Here is an 8827-nt window from a genome sequence, read left to right as displayed (position 1 = left end):
TATATATATATATATATATATATATATATATATATATATATATATATATATATATATATATTATACATATTATATTACAATATACCATATATATAATCATATATATTTTTCTTATTATTTATATGTAAAATTGAAATGTTTCAGCAATTTTGCGCGAACCCAAAATATTCTTTTATTTCATAATATTCTCTATTATATAGAGTCTGACGCAAGCTGTACCGATAACAAAAAATACATAAAAAACATTAAATTAAAAGGAGTGATCGAAGTCATTTTGCAAATATTTAAATAAACTTTAGAGATATTAAATAAAATAGATAGGCGAATCAACGCGTATATTTGCTAGGTACGTTATAATATACTGTGAACATTGTAAGTATACATTTTATAAGCAGAAATTGTAAGAACATGGTTGGAGTCGTTGGAATCATCGCGAATCATTGGACTGCCGCTCGATCGTCAAGTTAAGCAACGCAGTCAGGATAAATGGGTGACCGGCATACCGCTTCGGATTTAAAATTATCGAGGGAGAATTTGCGAGAGATTTAGAGTGTGTTTGACAATTTTCGGTTTCTAATTATAAGACATGAGAAAATTAGGAATTAGTTTTTTTATGAGACAATAAAAATAAATAAGTCCCCTTTCTTTCATTACAAAAACGTTAATTTTTTATAAATGTTTATTTTTTATAAACGTTTATTTTAATATTTGAAATAATGTTTTTTTAACGTTATAAAAACATTTTTTTAATATATGAAGGAAATAATTTTGAAACGTTTTTAAAAACGTTGATAAAAAACATTAAAATAATAGGATAAGTCTCTTTCTTTCATTACAAAAACATTTATTTTAATGTTTGAAATAATATTTTTTTTTTACGTTATAAAATCATTTTTTTAACATTTGACGAAAATGATTTTTAAACGTTTTTATATCGTTAAAAAAACATTTTTAAAATTAAAATAAACATTTTTTTTTATTAAAAAAATGGAACTTATACTATTATTTTTAACGTTTTTAAAAAAGTTTTTAAAAATGTTTTCCAAATGATTTTAAACATTTTTTAAACATTTTTTAAATATTTTTTTCCTGATTGGGAATATGTACTTTGTATGACAGTTTTTTATATTTTTTAATGTTGTATACATTTGAATTTCACAAGGTGATTCCGTATTAATTCTGTATATTGCGTTTCTTTGTGGGCAAGTATATTGATTATTAAATTTTATACATTCCGCTAATTTATTTTCATATAATGTCAAATATATATTTGTTTCTTGGTTAATTGTGATTTCGGTGTAAATAATATCTGTTAACGTAAAAATGTTATCATGACTGTGTACAGGAAAAAAATGTATATGTATTACCTCGTATGTAGGGTAAGTTATGAGAGGTAAGTTTAAAATGGTGAAAATATTTTTATTTCTATAGTATGCAAATCGTAAGGAATTTCTCGATTTCTAGCTAATTTCTCTTTTTAAGCGTAAATGGGAAGTGTGTACTTTTGGTATATGGATTGATATTTCTTGTAAATGGGATACGATGCTTTGTATCGGTGTTAGTTCGATTGGTAAGTTTCTTCATTTTATACTATCTAGATAGTTAATTGTGTCGTACTGATCACGTATTAAGTCATTAAGTAAAGCATTGAGTACAGTAAAATGTTTGTCTATTTGTTATCTTAGTGTCAGTCCGGTTTCACCTGTATAAAGTTCTGTTATATTGTTCCGTATTATTTTTCAATTTGTATTTAAGATCTGTTCTAGGTTGTTTAGATGATTTATTGTTGTGTTTATAATTTCTAATTGGTTTTTTATCGCGTGTTGCAAAATTTCTTGTTTATTGGGTTGTCGGAAAAGTCATGACCTATTTTTGCAACAGATGGCGCTAGTTTATTTTTGGAAGTACTAGAGTCATTCGCATCTATGTTATTACTATGTCATTTGATAGCTGACAATTCTAGCTTTATTCTAAAAAAAAAAATTGAGCGATTTGGTTAAGTTTTGGAAATTTTATAAGAAGTTGAAGATGGAAGACTAAACTGTGCATTTTCGCCATATATTACTGTTTTACTTCCGTAAAGGGAAGAACGCGTGTCAAGCTTGTGAAAAGTTGCGTAAAGTTTACGGTGACAATGCTGTACAAAAATGTCAGTGCCAACGATGGTTCACGAAATTCCGTGCTGGTGATTTTGATCTCAAAGACGCTCCTCAGTCAGAGAGGCCTATCGAGGTTGATGACCACAAAATAAAGGCATTGATCGAGTCAAACCCACGTTACACGACACGAGAGATTGCAGAAATATTGAACATCCATCATTTAAGCGTTCACGACCACCTGAAAAAGCTGGGATACGTAAGCAAGCTCGATATTTGGGTTTCTCATGAGTAGGTATACTAGACCGGTTCTAACTCAGGTCCTCTGAGGAGGGGTGAGGGGCGGGGGTACCGCGAGCGGGGGTATGACGTCACCGGAGAGTATGACGTCACCGCGGGAGGGGGTATCAGCGGTCGGTAATTGGGGGGTCGGTAAAAACGGTAATAAAACGGTAAAAAACGGTAAAGAAACGGTATGGAACGGTAAAGAAACGGTAAAGAACAGTAAAGAAACGGTAACGAGACGGTAAAGAACGGTAAAGAACGGTAATGAAACGGTATGGAACGGTAACGAAACGGTAAAGAAACGGTATAGAACGGTAATGAAACGGTAAAAAACCGTAAAGAACGGTAAAGAAACGGTAATGAAACGGTAAAAAACGGTAAAGAAACGGCAAAGAACGGTAAAAACGGTAATACAGAACGGTAATGAAACGGTAAAAAACGGTAAAAAAAAAAAACGGTAGAAAACAGTAATGAAACGGTAAAAAACAGTAAAGAAACGGCAAAGAACGGTAAAAACGGTAATACAGAACGGTAAAGAAACGGTAAAATTGGTAAAAAACGGTAAAGAACGGTAAAGAACGATAAATTGAGAAATTCTCAGTGCAATCTTAAGTATCACAATGCAACATTTTTTGTGCAGATATATCAATGTGTGGATGCGGTTGACTGCAAGACGTCGTCAGACTGCATATGTGACAGTGATAATACGCGCGACATATGAGATTGCAGCACGTTAGGCTGTGCTGATCTTGCACATTTGATAGAGCAATCCTCTTTAAGATATGTTTGTTCGAAAAAAGATAGTCGCCCGGCAAGCGAAAGACCCGGGTTCGAGTCCCGGCCTAGCCCCGCTCTCGATATTTCTCTCTTTCTGGAACAAAAAAGATACGCAGATCTCGAACGCACGGCGTCCCGCCGCCACCTAGTATGCCCTCCTCCTTCTATGGTTTGTTCGAAAAAAGATAGTCAATCAGGAGTCGTCGGCAAGTAGTCCAAGTTTTGAATCGCGAGAGATACAAAAATGTTCTATACGGTAGATTTTCGGAAACTCCCATTTGAGGAGGAGAAGGATTTGATACCAAACCATCCACGTAAGTTTTTTAAATAGATTGTATAATCCTGATTCTTTATATTTTTAAATAATAATAATTAACCCAATTTTTTAGCAATGTTCGAGGAAGATAATATTGTGGAGATTGATGAAGTGGAGGAGGAGATGGAGGAGGAGGATGAAAATGAGGAACAGTCGACCGATAATGGTAAGAGAGAACACAACATTTATTATAATAATAACTCTCAATCTAATCAAAATTTTCATTTTTATATTCAAATAGTGGAGAGAAGGATGAGATGGAGATTGACGAAAGGGAGGAAATGGAGGAGGAGGAGGAGGAGGAGGAGGAAGAGGAAGAGGATGAGGGAGAATAGGATAAAATCATTATAAATATAAAATAGCTATTAATTTATAATAATAATAATAATTATTATTATTAAGTAGTATAATCGATAAATGTAACATTATAATAAAATGGAAAAAATTATAATAAAATGTAAAACATTATAATAAAATTTATTATACATATCAAAGGTTATTATACATATTAAAGATAAACAATGTTTTCTGACGCTGACACCACCACCAATTAAATATTTTTAGTACATTTTGTAACGTATAATGTTTTGAATGATTTTTATACCGTAAAATGTTGCTTGCATCTAGCTTGTCCAATGACGCCATAACCTCGTAATCCGCATCCAAAGTCTCAACGATCACCTTGCCCCTCGCATTATTGAGGAGATTCGTCAACCACTCTCCCTTGACGTAGACGAATTTGGATTCTTCGCTGGTTTCGCTAATAACAGCGTCTGTGATCAAACGTTTCGCTTTGTTGTACGGGACGATTCCATCATTCCACTGCAGACAATGATGATTAGCCATCTGTTAAACCATGCTGCTTTCGATTTGTCAGCTCTCATGAGAAGATGCCACGACATAGAACTCGCAAAGACATAATGGGACAGAACAGTACCATTTCTAAGCATCGCTATCTCTTTTACGTGAAATCTCATTCCAACCGTGAATCCTTGCAGGTCCACAAATGTAGGCACGTTCATTTTTATGTGATTTTGTGCACAATGTTGGTCAGAGAACTGTACTCCACAATGCGATCGTACAGAATGAAGGAGTAAGCTGTGGTATCCATCGGTATATTCTCCTTGCAGTCGAATTCAATTCTCCCGTCGATAGTGGCGCTCTTGATGGATTCGTTTTGTCGCGAGCAATCAATGACCACACACGGACAATGAATAAGAAATTATATGGGATCGAACAACACATTGCCTCTGTCACATCCATAATATGATTTACCGAAACGTGCATACATATCGTACAGAACGGCGTATCTCTGTTTATCGAAATCTAAATTCATATCATCGTACGGATAAAATTCCGAGTTGAGATAGAGTTGCACGTTAGCCAGCTTACAGTGGTCGAATATGGCAACATTACCAGTCAGAGAATTCTTTCGACCAGTCTGTAGAGCAAAAATGACGTAACGCGGCTTCTCCAGCTGAGTCGCCGTCTTGACAGCCCACGAATGCTTGGTCGTGCTCTGTAGAAGCGGAAATTCGTACAAATCCCACGAGCGAAAACTCATGCTCAAATATCGACCGCTTTCCAGAGTTTGCGGTATAGACAGTCTGTTTACATCTTTCAGCATAACGTGAGGCATTCGCCATTGTATTTTGAACAAATCAATCTTTGGATCAGAGTTTGTATGTCCCACCACACAATTGTAGTCGTTGCGTGAACGTATCAAGATCAATTCGTGACGAGCATTAATTACGATTCGTTTGTAGTCCTCACAAAAGCCTAGCAATGTGTTGAGCAGGACACAATAATTCAAGTATTCCGCAAACATGTTCCTCGAGAGATCCCAACCAGCGTTCATCAACAATAAATTTTTGGCACGAGTCAGCGATACATAGTGTTTGATCGTGCTTGTTACTCCAACGTTTCTGGAGCGGTCAACCTCCACACCATTGAGTTCATACCGGATTTCATCGAACAGAAAAGCCGCGCAATTATTTGTCAACATCTCAACTGCCTGGTTATCATCTTCTATCCTCGTTTGCATAAATTTGCTCTCGATGTAGAGAAAACTCTCACATGGTAACGTGTACAAATTCTGCTTTTGTATCGGTATTTGTATCTCGTCACTGTGTCCAAAAGATATTGGCGTACGGATTGTACGTGTGAATCTCGATCTTGACGATGTGATCGTCAAAGTTCGGCTCACTCCCAATGTTCAAAATGTCGACCATCTTCACATATTTTTTCGCACGATGATCCCAAAGATCTTAAAAATGTAATGTTGGCTACGCTAAGTTTCTTATTTTTCTTGATGCGGTCGTTTATAATCGTCCTTTTGATAGGAAAAATGTCGCTCACGTATTTAGTTTGACTCGCTTCGTTCAAAACGAGCATCTCAGATGTCCTAACGCTGCCGCCGCACGTGCAACCTGATTATCTGTTCTCCGCGGAAATCAAACAATCGACCGTCTTGATCCACAACACGTATCGTCAAATCCGAGACGCTCTGTGCAAAGATCGGAAGATAAATTTCCGATATTTCATATCCTGGTGATACATTAAGCGAAAACTCGTGTATGGTGTGCACACATCTGTCGTTGCTGTACTCACCGGCAGTCACATTACATTCTACGCAAATAATATTCACATCCGTAATGTTGATTGTCATCTTCGATTCGTGCCATTGTCGCGGCTGCAAAATGCGATCTGAAGAAAATCCAAGTAACAATGCAATGGTATTTGGTTTGTTAAAATTTAACCAGTAAACACCCTTGATCTCACACTTCATTGTATTCTCATTGGCGCGAATAACTATGAGATCATCATCATCATTATTGGTAGTGATTAGTTTGATGGTTTCCGACATCGCACGTTTTAGATACCGGTATATGGCACACAATTCGTACGATCCCTCAGGAATTATAATTTCCTTGTCGTCCTCATCAAAGTAAAATTTATTATTCGACGCATTTAAATTCGGTATCGTGTTATAAGTTTCAAAGGCAGTCAAACCGAGTTCGTAAACTTCATCACTCAAATCTATGGCTGGAAAGTAGCTTCCCGCGAGAGTGCTACTCTTGCTGGTGAGTGTAAATGTCAGCGCCATCTTCGTCAAAGACTAAAACGATTACTGGACACCGATCGCAGAACGATGCATCTTAAATCGGTTGTTAACCGTCTGCAAGAAACGTAGACACAGTTGTCCGCAAATGCTCTGATTGTAACGTTGATAAGACATACGATTATACTCAATCGTATTATTCTTGAGATATCGCACCAATTCGCTGGGTGGTCGAAGATTACCAAAACTATCGAAATATATCACGCGATCGCCTCTTTTCGCATATGCTACCCAATGAGTACCGGGCCCCTCGACGTCATCCAAATTTACGATGCCGCAATCGTTTACGCGCGCCGATATAGGCAGTACGTTGCGTATGAAAACGCCCTTGAAAAACGGAAACCGCATATGTTTCGCCAAATGTTCCAATTGTACATTGGTGGTGACGTCCGTAGGCATTTTTAGTATTTTTTTGACATTTTTTTTTCTCTCATGACACCTTTTCCCCGTTTGTATGGTGCGAGATAAATTCCACGACCTTCCAAGCTGCGATTATGACGCTGCATCTCCTGCAGCTGACGCTGCGCAGCCTTAGTATCGTTTATTGCCTTTGCGACCCCCGCCGCTCCAGCAACTAGCGATCCAAGCACTCCCAGCAGCGGGAGAATAGGCAGGATTCCATTTAGGCGTTTTGCTATCGGAAGTATTCGATTTCGTAATATTTTCTTCTCCAACGTGCTTCGCTTCTTTTTCATACTCATTCCGATTTTTGTCTTAGTTTTCATAGCAGCCCAAACGGCTGTAGCGGCGGCTCTCTCACCGAGAGTGGATTCTCTCGCGACTATACGTTCTCGCGCCTTGTCAGCGAGTACGTTATCTGCCACGTGACGTTCGACGAGATCGTTGCTTCGAGAATACACGATATCGTGCTCGCGACACGCCACATTCAGCGGATTGATACCTCGATCACCTCTGGCCAATTGTATTTGCAAGCGTGTACATGGCCCGCAAAACTGATAGCCGGGGATATGCAGTTCGACAGGAAGCGCGTTAATAGCACGATTTAACAGACCGTTGCCGATTTTTACTGTTTTCGATGACGACGACATTCACCACAGTCTCTAATCAACGGTGCTGGACCATCGATGTGCGTTTGCTGCCACGGACGATTATAATGTTCCAGGCACCGATAATACTGTCGAACTTCCGGGTCGACCCTTATATGTTCCGGGATTCTGTCCTACAAAACATCAATGTGCTTCGAAAACTCGCGCAATAGAACAACCTTCGATATATATTTCAATTGTTCGGAGGTTAGGTCTCGAATATCATGAGTATCCAACAGTAGGAGAAACATTTTGGAGACCGAACGGATTCGATTCGGCGCCCCCCTATAAATAGTTGCCAACGAAGCATTTTTAAGCGACATGCGGTTCATACGACAACCGACACCGATACGCGTGAAAAACTTCGATGATAGAATGCGAGTAGCGTCCGAAAATGTCATACGTAAGCACGGCCACTTGCTACCGATTACTATGTGCGGCATCGTATGTGGCCCATTGAATTGTGGTAAGACGAATTGTTGCAATGACGAAATCACTGCAACAGCCAAAATATCGCTACTTGGAAAATTTGTTTGCGTCGATAGATGAAATGGGCTTTTTTACATTTTCCGATAACATCGATGTCGTTCCGCCGGGAGCGGTGCACTTGGACACAGTACAATTGGACACGTTGCAAATGGACACGTTGCAATTGGACGCGGCATTTGACACACAGTTCAATTGGACACGGTGCGTTTGGACACGAAAGAAAATGCACGTCGTTCAGTTACACACCGTTCATTTGGACACCGTTCAGTTGGACACCGTTTACTTGGACACAGTTCAGTTGGACACCGTTCAAGTGCCCACAGTTCACTTGGACACAGAAGGATGCTCACTGTTCACTTGGACACCGTTCACTTGGACACCGTTCATTTGGACACCGTTCACTTGGACACCGTTCACTTGGACACCGTTCAGTTGCCCACTGTTCACTTGGACACAGAACGATGCGTGCTGTTCATTTGTACACCGTTCACTTGGACACCGTGGAATTGCTTGTCTGTTCACTTGGGCACAGAAGGGTGCGCACTGTTCACTTGGACACCGTTCATTTGGACACTGTTCACTTGGACACCGTTGATTTGGACACAGTTCACTTGGACACTGTTCAATTGGACACCGTTCAATTGGATACCGTTCATTTGGACACCGATCATTTGGACACCGTTCACTTGGACACCGT

This window comes from Odontomachus brunneus, unplaced genomic scaffold, assembly GCF_010583005.1.
Source record: "Odontomachus brunneus isolate Ranch 3 - 2012 unplaced genomic scaffold, Obru_v1 Obru_scaffold_336, whole genome shotgun sequence".
Classification (NCBI taxonomy): Eukaryota; Metazoa; Arthropoda; class Insecta; order Hymenoptera; family Formicidae; genus Odontomachus; species Odontomachus brunneus.
This window is presented reverse-complemented; position numbering follows the sequence as displayed.